The following is a 13,112-nucleotide window of genomic DNA, read 5'->3' as shown; positions in this document are numbered from 1 at the left end:
TTTCAAGATTTCAACTTTTTAATCCTAATTCAGTACAGAAAAAGGTTTTGAAATCTTGAAAATTTTCATGGGATGGGAAAACCATTTGCTACCCCGCTTTAAAAAACAACTTGACGATGCCTAAGGAGGAGAAAATCAACAACAAAAGATGATCAAATTTCTGGTGTGTTAAATGCCCCTAGTCTCTTGTTGGTAGGCAATTCACAAAGTCCATATTTTCTTCTTTTTTACGAGGATATGACTTCAAACAGACAGCAATTTTCATTTAATTATTAACCTAGTTTAGTGCTCCTTTGAAAACATTTTAGTTAAGTCCAATGGGTATTGCCGCAGTTAGGTTTTGAATAAAAGAATCAAAGATCTGCCATGTGTAAATTTCCCCCTCCCCCCCCTTAAAAACATATACAAACAATAAAAAAACCCTGGGTTACAAAGATATGCAGAAATAGGACCTGTGTGGAAGCTGTAGTGGAAGTATCAGTATCTTGCCCTCTCACTAATTGAAACATAATGGACTCATGACAGAAAAAGTACACAGCATACTCAGACTGGGGGGAGATCAAAGGGGGCAGTTGGCTTGGGGTCCAGTGATTCAAAAGGACCTCGGCTTCCTAGCCACTGCTGCTACTCACTACCCAGACCCCTTTGAATCACCTCCAGCCCTGGCTCTTCTGCCCGAGGCTCCACCCCATCCAGGAGCGCAAAGCACCCCCCTCCTCTTTCCCAGGGTTCTAGCAATACTGTCACACACACACACCTGGAGTGTGTTATGTCGTGGGGAGTTTCACAGCATAGGAAGAAATCAGTGGAAAGGCAGAGAGCTGGAGTAGGTGCAAGTGTCCATTTTATTGCATAGCACAGAACTCACTAGAACAAGCCCAGACTAGCTGGGCTGACCCCAGTCACCTACTCAGTTACCATAACAACAAGATCTATATCTACAACCCAATATACAACATATTCCTCCCCCCTTAATAAAAATGTCCCTTTAAGAAAACAAAAACTAACTATGAAATGAGGGTAGAATGCCTCAAGTTCCCAGCTAACCCTGGGGATTATTTTGCCCCATCTGTGAGTTAATCTCAACTAAAGGTCCAGCCGTTGAGGAGGCCTCCTTTCTCTAGGTGGATTACGGCGGACATCCGGCGTTCTCGCACCCGAAGATGTTAAGGGTGCAGGCCTGACACTGGGCTGGGAACTTGAAGTGGGAACAGGTGAGGCTGTTGGATCAGCCTGCTCAGGGAGGAGGTTATTGTTCGCCGCTGGTGGTGATGGAGGAGGAGAGTCAGGAGCAGGTGATTCTTGACATGGTAGCTCACCAGCAGTGGGAAGGACGGACAACTCAACTGGAGATGTGCCTTGGGGGCAGGAATAACCTGTCAATAGCTGATCTACATGCCGCCGCCAGATGAGATCTTTCGCAGTCCGGACAGTATAGGAAACAGGTCCTGTTTGAGCAATAATAGTGGCAGGGACCCATTTAGCTCCAGGAACATAGTTCCAAGCCAAAACTGTCTGTCCAGGACTAAAGGTTCGGTCTTTTGCTCTTGATGCACGCCTGATGACTTTTCCTTCCTGCTGACGTTGCACAATTTGTCGTGGTTCTGAAGGTTTCAGCAAATCAAAGCACGTGCTTAGCTGACGTCCCATCATTAGAAAAGCCGAGGACACTTTGGTTGTAGCGTGAGGAGTGTTTCTGTAGGATAGTAAGAAGGTGTCCAGACTCTTTTGTATGAGTGAATGTCCTCTAACCGATTTCAAAGCTTGTTTCATTGTCTGGACAAACCTTTCAGCCAATCCATTTGTGGCCGGGTGATACGGTGCTGAAGTGATGTGATGGATCCCGTTTGCTTTCATAAAATTTCCAAACTCCTGAGACACAAACTGTGGACCGTTGTCACTCACAAGTTGTTCAGGAATACCCAAATGACAGAAGATTCCCCGTAATTTTTGGATAGTACTCTCAGCAGTAGTGGAAGGCATTATACAGACTTCTGGCCATTTGGAATGAGCATCTACCACCACCAAAAACATGCTACCTTCAAATGGGCCAGCAAAATCAACATGAATAGGTTGCCATGGTTTTTCAGGCCAGTCCCATGGGTGCAGAGGTGCCAGTTGAGGTGCATTCCTCACACCCTGGCAAGAAATACAAGCTCTTGCCTTCTCTTCAATGTCACTGTCCAAACCAGGCCACCAAAAATAGCTTCGTGCAATTTCTTTCATGCGCACCATTCCACAGTGACCTGAATGCAGTTGCTCTAACATCTGTTGTCTCAGTATTTTTGGAATAATGACACGCATTCCCCACAACAAGCACCCCGAATGGGTTGATAACTCTGTTCTCCTGGACATGTAAGGGACAAGGTCAGATGAGACCTGAGAGTTCCGTAGAGATGTTCCACGCATCACTAGTTCCATTACTTGGGAGAGTACTGGGTCAACACGAGTTGCTCTCTTAACTTGTGCAGCAGTGATGGGCCTGTTCTCTACTTGGTCAAAGTAAAAGATTTCCTTCTGGCCACTATCTTGATGTTTGACTGGCAAAGGCAGCCTAGAGAGACCATCTGCATTGCCATGTAGAGTGGCTTTCCGATATCTGATCTCATATGTGTGTCCTGAAAGCCACAATGCCCATCGTTGCATATGACTAGCAGCCATTGGTGGAATACCTGAGTGTGGACCAAAAATTGCCGTCAAAGGTCGATGGTCAGTGAAAAGTGTAAACTTCCGTCCGAACAGGTACTGGTGAAATTTCCGAATTCCAAAAACGATTCCCAATGCTTCACGTTCAATTTGCGCATAGTTAGTTTCAGCTGTGCTTAAGGTGCGTGAAGCAAAAGCAATTGGTTTCTCCTCTCCTGAGGGCATAACATGTGACAAGACCGCTCCCACTCCATATGGGGAGGCATCACAAGCCAACTGTAAAGGTAAGGATGGATCAAAATGCGTCAGGACCTCTGCATTTAGCAATGCACATTTAGCCTTGTTAAATGCAACATCACAGGCGTCAGTCCACTTCCAGACCTTATTCTGGCCAAGGAGCTCGTGAAGTGGTTTTAATAGTGTGGCTAGCTGTGAAATAAACCTTCCATAATAGTTCAATAGTCCTAGAAATGAGCGAAGTTGACTAACATTTTGAGGGGGTGGAGCTTCCACAATAGCCTTAACTTTTGAAGGGGACTTATCAATGATGTGTCCCAAATATTCAACAGAGGGCTGAAAGAATGCACACTTATCTTTACGGACTCGTAGGCCATACTCTTCCAGTCTTTGTAGGGTAGCCTCTAAGTTCTTAAGGTGATCCTCCTCATTCCCACCTGTGACCAGGATGTCATCAAGATAGCACTGAATTCCTGGCAAGCCACACAAGATCTGGTCCATAGCTCTCTGGAACAAGGCTGGGGCAGAAGTTATTCTGAAGGGTAAGCGACAGTAACGATAAAACCCTTTATGAGTCACAATAGTCAACAGCTCTTGGGATTCCTCATCAACTTGCATCTGTAAATATGCTTGACTCAGATCAATCTTGCTGAACCTTTGTCCCCCAGCCAGGCCCGCAAAGATGTCATCAATGCGAGGAAGGGGGTATTGTTCTGCACATAAAACAGGGTTAACAGTGACCTTAAAATCCCCACAAATCCGAATAGAACCATCTTTCTTCAATATTGGAACTATTGGAGTTGCCCATGGACTATGGGTAACTGGTATTAGGACTCCATTTTTGACTAGGCGCTCCAGATCTGCTTCAACTTTTGGTCTGATAACATATGGCACAGTTCTGGCCTTCAGATATTTTGGTTGGCTACCAGGTTTAATGTTCAGTTTCACGGTGATTCCCCTCATACTTCCCAGATCCTCTCCAAAAACAGCAGCATGTCTCTTTAATATATCAGTCAGACCTGTTTCTTCTTTAGTCATCCGGTGCACTTTTGCCCAGTCCAGTGGGATCTTCCTAAGCCATGATCTCCCTATTAAGGCTGGGTAATGGCCTTTCACCACAAACAGTGGTAATTCTGCAGTCCATCCATTTAGTTCCACCTTAACATCAGTAGTGCCCAATAAGGGTACTGCTTCTCCTGTATATGTCTTCAGAATGATCTTTGTTGCCTTAAGTGGAAGATGCTTCAACTTTTCCTTATACACCGAGTCTGAGACCAATGAAACTGCTGCACCAGTGTCCACTTCCATGCGTACCGGTTTGCCATCCAACAGTGGAGTTACCCAGTATTCATGGGAGCCCCCTTTTAAAGACAAAACACAGCATGGTGCTTCTTCTTCAGACAAGGTGTCACTTTGATCATCAGGCATCTGCTCGATGGTATGCAGATTTTCCTTTTTGTTCCGCCAGGCCACAGGCCTCTTTTTCTTTTGTTTGCAGGCACGCTCAATGTGTCCTTTTTTTCCACACTGTTGACACACTAGGGCCGTGTCCAGACTCAGGGGTTTTTTCGGGAAAAGTAGACTTTTCCCGAAAAAACTTCCCCTGCGTCCAGACTCAAGCCGCGTTCTTTCGAAATTATTTCGAAAGAACGCGGCTTTACTTTCGATGGCGGTAAACCTCGTTTCACGAGGAAGAATGCCTTCCTTCGAAAGTTCCGCTTTCGAAAGAAGACGTTCTTCAATGTAAAGAGGCCGTCTTCAAAAGAGAGCATCCAGACTCGCTGGGTGCTCTCTTTCGAAAAAGCGGATTTCTCTTTCGAAAGATCCGCCTGCAGTCTAGACGCGATCTTTCGAAAGAGGCTCTTTCGAAAGATGCTTTCAAAAGAGCCTCTTTCGAAAGAAGCCTGCAGTCTAGACATAGCCTTGGTTCTTACACCAGCATTCTGATGCATGGTGACCTATCTTACCACAGCGGTAACATTCCTGGCTCCCCACTGTTTTGTGAGTAGGTTCTTGGGACATTTTATGCACCCCAGGGGGTGCACTAAGGTATTGTGCCTCCTGTGTGGCCAGTTCCATGGAGACCGCAATATCAATGGCCTTCTGTAGGGTGAACTGAGCTTCTGTTAACAGACGCCTCCGTATAGCTTCACTGTGCAGGCCACACACTAACCTGTCACGTATGGCATCATTTAACATCTCCTTAAATTCACAGTGTTCAGAAAGCTTTTTCAAATTGGCTACAAATTGTACAATTGTTTCACTTTCTTTTTGGTCTCTGCTATGGAACCTGTACCTTTCTGCAATTACCAGTGGTTTTGGAGCATAATGTGACCCCAGGATTTCCACAACGTCACTGTAAGATTTGGTCTCTGGCTTAACAGGGAGCAGCAAACTGCGTAGCAAAGAATAGGTCTTAGCCTCTACAACACTTAAAAATATTGGCACCTTCTTCTCTTCTTTAATGTCATTTGCAATAACAAAAAGTTCAAAACGCTCAGTATATACGTGCCATTGCTCTACAGTTTCCTCAAAAGGTCCCAGTGGCCCTGTAAGTGTAGCCATGGCTGCTGCACTCCCCCCTTTTTTTTACTTTTCCAGTCTCTGGGCTCCTTGATCTTAGTTTCAGTTTGCACAGTGTAGCAGTCAGTTCTTACCCCCACCTTCCAGAACAGCCAAAAAGAGTTTGTTTTCTTACATTGACTTCTACTTCTTTTGTTGCTGGAGGCAGCACAGGTATCCCATCCTCGTCGCCACTTGTTATGTCGTGGGGAGTTTCACAGCATAGGAAGAAATCAGTGGAAAGGCAGAGAGCTGGAGTAGGTGCAAGTGTCCATTTTATTGCATAGCACAGAACTCACTAGAACAAGCCCAGACTAGCTGGGCTGACCCCAGTCACCTACTCAGTTACCATAACAACAAGATCTATATCTACAACCCAATATACAACAGAGTGCACCTTGTTAATGGGCATAGGAGATGCTGCCATGGTGCACACTGTCACAGCACTCAGGAGCCATTGTGTCTACCTCCACCGAAATTCCTCTGGAACAGTGGTCCCCAACGTCTTGCCCGCGGGCGCCATGGCACCCACTAGGGCATTTATGTGCGCCCGCCTAGTGACCAGGGCCAGCCCGAGCCATTCTTGCACCCTGGTATCTGGCGCATGCACAGCCCCCGCCCCGGGCACGCGGCACATGGGCGGTGCCACCCCTGGGCGCCCGGCAGCCCCAAAAGGTTGGGGATCACTTCTCTAGAAGCTGCTGCTCCCTGAGCCCAGCCACTTTCTTTAATGTATATAGTGGCTTAAAGACACAGTATAGCCCTAGCAATATAAATAGTGGTCCTTGAAATAAAAAGGAGGCACAAAGTCACCTTGGATTCTCCCTGTCATTGAAACACCCCTCTCCTAGTGCTCTCAGATGCCAGCTAAGCTCCTACAGCGAATTACGACCTTGAAAGCACTTGGTATAAAGCAAACAATGCTCTTGCAAGGATGTGGAATGCTAGGAACTCAGAAGCCCCAGACAAACCCAAGAGGTTTTTCTGAGCTGCAGTTAAGAAATGATATTTCCTTGTGCTCCAAAAGCATCAGCTGGACCAGAGGTGGGCAATAATTTTTTGCCAGGGGCCACTTCAAAAATTTCTGGGCTGCACCAGAAGGGGCGAGGCCTCAAGCAGAATGGTGGGGTCGGGATACTTCTGTGTTCCCCACCCTCAGACCATGACCTTTGCCCGCTTGCTCCCCCTTCTCCCTAGGTGTCCATGCTTCCCCAGTCCAATCAGGGCCTGGGGATCATGCAAAGTCTTCTCCCGCCCTGCCAGGAGCACGCAGCCCTCCTAAGAGTCACGTGCTCTTCACAGGGCGGGGACAGAGCAGAGGAAATTTCACATGCTCCCCTGCCCCCACACCCTGATTGGCCTGGGGATAGGGAGCACACGAAGCCTCCTCCAGCCCTGTCAAGAGCGCCTGGCACTCCTGGCAGGGTGGAGGAAACTTTGTGTGCTCCCTCTGCTCCTAGGCCTTAAATGGCCTGGAGGGCGAGGGAGTGGCAGCACCTCCATGGTGCCGGATCCGGCCTGTGGAGTCCCTTTTGCCCACACCTGAGCTGGATGGAGGTCCCTGAATTCACTGAAAATGGTGCAAAAACCCCAAATTGGATTCTACTGCCCAGCACAGCTAGGAACATGGGCTGTATAAGGGAGAAAATGGATGTTCCATTCCTTTATGCACCAGAGCCTCCACAGATGATGAGTGATCAGGAAGATGAATGGGCATGGAGTATGCAATGGGTGCAAAACATGTTGTGCTCAAGACAGACCCAATCTGAAGGATGTACGTCCCATGACCTTCACAGTTGTGGGTGGGCACGTGTGACAAGATTCAGGGATTATTTATCAAACACTTACTTCTCAGCAAAGTGGGCTATAAATCTGCCCCATTCTAGCCTGTCACCAACCAAGTGTGGGCCCTGCTGTTGTGCTCTAAAAGTTCCCTAGTGTGCTCCAATCTAATGCTGTTTCAAAGCATAGTAAGTCAAAGTGCACTATGGAATTTTCAGGACCCACCTGGATAGAGAAGGGTAGATTTACACCCTAGTTTGCTGTGAACTAAGTGTCTATGTAGCAAAGCCCAAGGCCTAACAATACGTGCCTCTAGCCCAGGAGTTCTCAAACTGGGGGTTAGCCTAGGACCCTCAGGGGGTCGCATGGTTACTACATGGGGGGATAGCTAGCTGTGAACCTTCACCCAAAACCCTACTTAGCCTACAACATTTATAATGGTGGTAAATATATAAACAAGTGCTTAATTTATAAGGGGGTGGAATGCACTCAGAGGCTTGTTATGTGAAAGGGGTCACCAATTTGAAAGCTTGAGAACCACTGCTCAAGCCAAACCCAAAGGCAGAGTAGCCATACTACACTTACCAGTGTACGACAGGTTTAGAAGACTCCTCTCCTACAGGAGTGAGTAGCCTGCCAGGCTAAAAAGGGAGCAGGGAAGCAGATCCTGAGGAACTGGAGATCATGAAAGGAAGCTTTTCTCTCTCACACACACACACACACACACACAAACACACATCCTGCTACTTCACACTTTGCATTCATTCAGCATCACCTCCTCTTCCCAGAGCTCACATTGTTCCCTTCCTTTGTGCTGTAGGAACCTATCTCACATGGCCTCAGAATGCCAGTAGGAGCATATGTTGCTAGACTAGAACAGAGAGCAGCTTTTACGCTGGATCCCCAGAGGCCTATAGCAGTGTCAGTCTGTATAGCATCCCTGGAGGGCAAGCAACCCACAGCATATTAACTTTGAGATTAGCAAGGCTTCTACTTTCCACATCAGTAAGCATTAGGAATGTTACGATTAGAGTTATATTAATGTAGAAGTTTATCATGGTAAAATTAAAACATTGATTAGTGTCCCTTGTAATGTAAATACATATTTTTATTATAAATAATTGGTAGCATTTGTTAAAGACATTAATAACATTTTGACCATATCACTATAGCTGCTTTTAAACTGATCCATGAACTAGCCTGCATTTTTTTAAAATAAAGCGTGTATTAATAGGGTACAGTGTCTATTTGTGCCCAATATGACAGGTTAACCTGCCTTTTTAAGCTGATCTGGGTAGATAGACATCCTCTTGCACATTTGTCATATACCACCTATTGCAATAAATAATTCAGGTTTAATTTTGCAAGCCCTGTCATAAACTTCTTGAATATCACAGCTGTAGCTCAATAAGGCCAAGTATATATAATTGGAACAGACAACCCATATTATGGTTTCCAAAACTATTCACATGGTGCTTTTTGTTTTGTTCTGCTGCCACAAGGGGCCAGTGCTTCTTTAATTTTTAATCACCAGCATTTCTGTGGCATTGCATTGCTCTCTCTTCAGAGGCACATCTGCTGAGCACCACCTGGGGGCTACAAGTCATAACTACAAATTGGTTTCCAGGCCAGCTTGCAAGCTGTCAGACAGGAGCACTACACAACTAAGCTTTAACTTAGGATCAGAACTCATCCATTTCTAGCACTGGAGGACAGTCAGAATTTAAAGCTGCCATGAGTGCAGAAGTAAGATAAGTGATAGAAATGTAGCCGTGTTAGTCTGGTGTAGCTGAAACAAAATACAGGACTATGTAGCACTTTAAAGACTAACAAGATGGTTTATATGGTTGTGACTATTTTCTTCCACTATTTGATCTGAGGAAGTGGGTCTGGTCCACAAAAGCTCATCATCTAATAAACCATCTTGTTAGTCTTTAAAGTGCTACATAGTCCTGTATTTTGTTTGAAGTAAGATAAGGTATCTCAGAATCCAACAGAGCTGGAAACAGGAGCTTTAGGAAATGGAGATCCCAGTTTTTCCGGTGGGATCAATATAGATTTGATGGGCCAGATTTTCCATGGTGAGCACCCACAGTTGTGGCCAGGTTAGAAAAAATTGCTCAGCTCCCCTTTAGGCACCTCTGTAGGAGCCAGATTTTCAGAAACACTCAGCACCTAGAAGCTCCCACTACAAAACTCCTGCCCAGATTTTTAGAAGAGTGATACACCAGCACACTGATCTCTTTTGAAAATCTGGCCCTAAATCTGAATGCTAGTTAATTCTCAAAATCTGACTTCTATTCCTGGAAAAGCCTGGGATATCAAATTTGAAATTAGGAAGTTATGTAGAGAAAAGTTAGTTCGGGTTCATTAATCATTACAATTCCCCCTTTCTCCCCGCCCCTTCTGTAATTGTATTCAAGCTACCTAAGACTTTCCATGGCAAGAGGTGCCCAAAACCATACCAAAAGATTTTTAATAATTCTCAGTTTTCAGTACAATATACTGCATGTACAGATTATTTGGAGTGGGATAGATGAAATTGGGATGAGTGTTATAACTTGCTCAAAAGAAATGCAGCCATTCCAAATTCATGTTGATAAAACATTTATGCTCTCTCGCCTTTTTTATTCCAGATACACAAATGCACTTAGTTCCCACATTAACATGACCAAAATGCTTACATCATGTGGAAGCTCTGGAGGAGCCTTCAGTTTCTCCTGTCCCATCTGACTGTTAAAGGAAAGAAAGAAACATAGATAAGAGGCAGGTGAGCAGTGGGCCTGATAAGGCAAATTACCCAGAAACAGGCCAGAGAGAGAGATTGGTATTTGCAGAGCATCCCATTTCTAGTCATGTCACAATAGATCTTGTCTTCTTACTTCTCTGTTAGCTACACAAACGCTATCTTGATAACAACAAGTATAGGCCAATTTCTGAGCCAAGTTGAGCACTTGCAAAATCTTAGCCCAATAATAACTATGCCTGATGCTCATTACCAACACTGCAGTTTCTAGGGTTCCCTGATGGTTTAACCAAAAATACTGAACACCCCTTTCCTCCTCCCCCCCAAAAAAAACACCAGGGAAAAAATTCTGTTGAGGAAAAAAAGGGGGAGAGTTGTTGAGCAAAAAAGTTGTTGAGCAAAAAAAAAAAGGACCCCAAAAGTTATTAAGCAAAAAAATTTTTAAAAATTAAAAAAAACCCATCATGGCCCCTTCAAGAAATGCTTGTGAGGCTTTTTGGCTCTAACAGGCTGCCGGTGGCCATCCACCATCTTGTCTCGCTGCTCCCGGTCAGACAGCTCCCTTGCGGAACCAAGTAAGCACCTGGGATTTTTGCCTCCTGGCTGGGAAAAAAATCAGAAAATACTGTACGTCTTAGGCATCTGGTATTTTCTGAACTTTTTTACCAGACAGGAGGCAAAAATACTGGACTATCCGGGTTAATACCAGACACCTGGCAATCCTACCAGTTTCTCCTCGCCTGAGCAGTGTCTTCTCCTCACATAGCTGAAAAGGCACATTGTGGTGACATTTTGTTGACTGGGCTATATACAACAAACTGAAATTCAAAACAAATGTAAATGTAAGGTGCTAACGGGAAGAAAAAGCAATGCACAAATACAGAATGGGGGAAACCTGGGTTGGCAGCAGCACTGCTGAAAAGAATGTGGTGGATCACAGCTTCACCATGAGTCAGCAATGCAATGCTGTTGCAAAAAAAGCAAATGCAATTTTAGGTTACATTAACAGAGACATAGCATGCAAGTCACAGATGGTGAAAATATCACTCTATGTGGCACTGGTTAGACCTCAGATGTAGGATGGTGTCCAATTTTGATTACCAATATAAAGAAAGACTATAGAGAAAACTGAAGTGTAGAGGCAAGCAACAAAGATTATCAAAGGTAACCAGAGAGTAATTTGTGAAAAATCAGGACAAGGGATGGAGGTGCCTATATAAAACAAATCCCTGAATATTGGTCACCAGCAGATATTTCAGGAAGCCCAAGATGGAATTTAGCATTATACAAATCATATGCTATAACAGACTTGCAGATCAAGCAACAATATTTATGAGTCATATATTTAGTAAATGTATGAACACTTATTTGCATTATTTTACAAAAATAAACAAAGGCTTTTGGAACACATGATCGATAGGGCCTGATTTTTAAAAGCTGCCTCCATTTTGGGCACCAAAACAGTAGCCAGTGAAATTAACTTCAAGTACTGATGATAGCATGTAGATGATCATATAACTAATTTACAAGGACTATTAGATAACTAGCTGCCATATGCACATGCAGTTATTTGTGAGTGAAAAATGAGAGGCTTAACTGAAGCCCCTTTACACATCACAACCAAAAATATAGTCAAATGAATGAAACCTTCTGCACCATTACAGCATTTCCCTGCTGAAAATGAACATCCTGGCTCTGCCATGCATATATAAATCCACACGTAACACTGCATCATATCATTGATTTTCTATTGTGCCTGCATCTAGTCTGCAAGTCCATCTTGTCCACAGAAAGCAATAGCTGAATGCCAAAATTAGATGTCAAATTTATGAGTTCACAATGAGCAAAACAGTACCAAAAAAATCACATAGTGTGCCCAAGGCCTGTACATTTTGTTCAATGTTCTATTCTTATGAAGAGCTGACCTAGATTCTCTGCCTGAATGAGAATGTTTCCAAGCAATTGAGGCTGTTCAGAGAATCAGGAATTCAAGTGTTGCCTGAAAACTTACCATGGGAAGAAAATGAGGCTATAGTTTACAGAGAAAGCAACACTGTTCATTAGTCATGTGACAGGTTCTCAACTATCCACTTAAAGTGCACCACTCTCTGCACTAGCTTTCATTTCAGAGTTTGACACAAACTGCATTTGCAATTTGTACCCAAGACAGTTTCCAGCACTGTGCCACCTTGGAATAAACAGTATGAAAAACTTTGCCATATGGCAAATTGAATCTTCTGTAAATGGTCTGGCAGTTGAACAGGAATCAGGACTCCTTGGGTCTCTTGCTGTTTCTGCCAATGACTTATTCTATGGTCTTGGGCAAATCATTTCCTCTTTGTGCTTCGGTTGACCCAGCAGTGAGATAAACGCTACAACTGTTTATTATTAACCAGTAATAATTGCCCTCTCACACATATGGGCTGTGTCTACACTGGCAAGTTATTCCGGAAAATCAGCCGCTTTTCCGGAAAAACATGCCAGCTGTCTACACTGGCCGCTTGAATTTCCGGAAAAGCACTGACGATCTAATGTAAAATCATCAGTGCTTTTCCGGAAAAACTATGCTGTTCTCGTTCAAGCAAAAGTCTTTTTCCTGAAAACTGTTCCGGAAAAGGGCCAGTGTAGACAGCACAGTAGTGTTTTCCGCAAAAAAAGCCCCGATCGCGAAAATGACGATCGGGGCTTTTTTGCGGAAAAGCACATCTAGATTGGCCACGGACGCTTTTCCAGAAAAGCGTCCTGCCAATCTAGACGCGCTTTTCTGAAAATGCTTTTAATGGAAAATTTTTCCGTTAAAAGCATTTCTGGAAAATCATGCCAGTGTAGACGTAGCCATGGGTTGTAAGGGATAATTCGTATGTGTAAAACACTCTGGTTTCCCAAAATGAAAGGCACTATAGAATAGCAAAGTTATTCTGTTCTTATTCTGTGTACCGTACACTTTTTAAATCTTGTATCTTATTCATTTGGAATTACATACCTATAGTGGAATAAGATTTCTTTCTTTAACTCTTGCCCCTCTCCCCCACACACACCAGCAGTTCTACCCAAAGGATTGATTTTTGAGGACCCTGGCCATTGCAAACCCTCATTCATTTCAGAACACAGGACTGCTATGTGAAGTAGGGCTGCCAAC

At 44.3% G+C, this 13,112-nt stretch overlaps 1 protein-coding gene across 1 annotated transcript in view; it reads right to left on the bottom strand.

The window, feature by feature from the left end:
• LOC102454878 (exocyst complex component 3-like) overlaps positions 1 to 5,881 on the bottom strand; it is a 131,607-nt gene extending 125,726 nt beyond the window's left edge. The window contains exon 1 of the mRNA XM_075926507.1: positions 5,582 to 5,881. The gene's annotated coding sequence lies outside the window, so the exon portion shown is untranslated. The remainder of the gene's footprint in view (positions 1 to 5,581) is intronic.
• Between the last annotated feature and the right edge of the window lie 7,231 nt (positions 5,882 to 13,112).

Source organism: Pelodiscus sinensis, chromosome 4 (assembly GCF_049634645.1).
Source record: "Pelodiscus sinensis isolate JC-2024 chromosome 4, ASM4963464v1, whole genome shotgun sequence".
Taxonomy (NCBI): Eukaryota; Metazoa; Chordata; order Testudines; family Trionychidae; genus Pelodiscus; species Pelodiscus sinensis.
Note: the sequence above shows the minus strand (reverse complement) of the source record. Positions and strands in the feature narration are given on the sequence as shown.